The following is a 1,792-nucleotide window of genomic DNA, read 5'->3' on the forward strand; positions in this document are numbered from 1 at the left end:
AAAAGTCTTTTTATAAGACTTTCGGTTCCGATTCGTATTTATACTCAAGATTGTCGAGTTGATGATGATAAAACACATTCTTATATCCATTATAAGTTATTTTTGATGATCAAACGGATTGCATGTCATCTACATTACCATTTAAGTTTACTTTTGCAAAAACAACTTCTGTTGACTTTTTAATAACACCTATGACTCGACAATTAGCATGCATAAAGTGGGAATCAGAGAATACCCTTTTGAGGGTTTGTTTCCCACATAAATACCCACATATCAGTGGTTTCAATTTGAGAAATGACTGAGTAAAACTCGTTTAATCGAAAAGTCAAATAATAAGAACAACGGTTTGACTTTTAACAATTAATCAATGCAAGAACGAATTATAGAATGTTATAGAGGCTTACAAAGGTCCTAATGAAGCTTAGTTAACACTAGGATGTTGCCTTGTCGTTCAGAATTGCTCCAGAATGCCTTGAGAGCTTTTGCAAAGTTTGGGTGTTCTTGATACAATGCAAGTGCCAAGAAAATGAGTGAATGATCTGCTTTATGAGGGGAATTCAGAGGTTGAAGGGAGGTTACTGTTGTTCTAGGCATGCATGGACTATTATTGGAGCATTTTGGAGGTGCTAACAGCTGGAATGCACACAAGATTCGGACCCAAATGGCTGAAATCACGAGTTACTGCATCTGGGCTTGGGTCGCGGCCCGCTTAGGCCTGTCCAGGCGGGCCACCTGGCCTCTGCTGCTGTCAAACTTTGCCAAACATTGGCAGTTTTGGTCCCTGTCTTCGCAATTGATGTTTCGACTAGTTATCTTGACTCGTAAACCCCCAAACTTGGTTTCTAAGAACCTTGGGACATTTACCAACATGGTAATGTCCTCGGATAACTTTGCGCTCAACCGAAAAGCCATGAAATTCGACGTTGACGCTTTTAACCCCTCAAGTACGGTTTTGGCCATAACTTTCTCATACGTTATCGAAACTTCACGAAATTTTTACCACATATTCTAGTGAGTATATTTTAGCATTATAAAGCTTCGGGTCTGCCAAAAGTTCACTCAGAGGTATAAATTCAACATGTTGACACTTTTGGCCCCTATAGTTTGTAATTCCTCACTTTTGTGCATTTTCCGCTTCGTATGATCCATGATCCATCCGTTTAAGGTTATAAACATTATGTAGGGTTATCATAGAGTCTATTTATCCATTGTTGACACTTTGGACCCTTACGTTCCATAGTTTTCACTGTTTGTCACTTTTAGTCCCTCTAAAGTTTGTTTTCACATACCGGAACCTTATGACACGTGTCAAGACATTATTGGACGAAATTTTTCGAGGTGTTACATAATGGCAAACGTGAATCAGCAAGCATGGTTCTGGCAGCCTCAATCAAAGTTCTGTTCTTTCTTTCAACAACCCCATTTTGTTCTGGTGTCCTTGGAATACTGTATTGCCTCACAATTCCTTTTGACACACAGAAAGCATCAAACTCTTTATTCCTTAACTCTGTGCCATTGTCACTTCTGAAGATTTTTACTTGAAGGTCAAACTGCTTTTCAACCTGTTTCACAAAGTCTTGCAGAATGCCTGCAGTCTCATCTTTTGAGTGTAAAAAGTAAGTCCATGTAAACCTAGAAAAGTCATCAACAATAACCAAGCAATATCTCTTTTTCTTAAGACTCATGACTTTAACTGGGCCAAACAAATCCATATGAAGCATTTGCAAACATTTGGTTGTTTTGGACTCATCAATGGATTTGTAGGAGCTTTTATGTTGTTTTCCTTTTAGGC

Source organism: Helianthus annuus, chromosome 2 (assembly GCF_002127325.2).
Source record: "Helianthus annuus cultivar XRQ/B chromosome 2, HanXRQr2.0-SUNRISE, whole genome shotgun sequence".
NCBI classification, from domain to species: domain Eukaryota; kingdom Viridiplantae; phylum Streptophyta; class Magnoliopsida; order Asterales; family Asteraceae; genus Helianthus; species Helianthus annuus.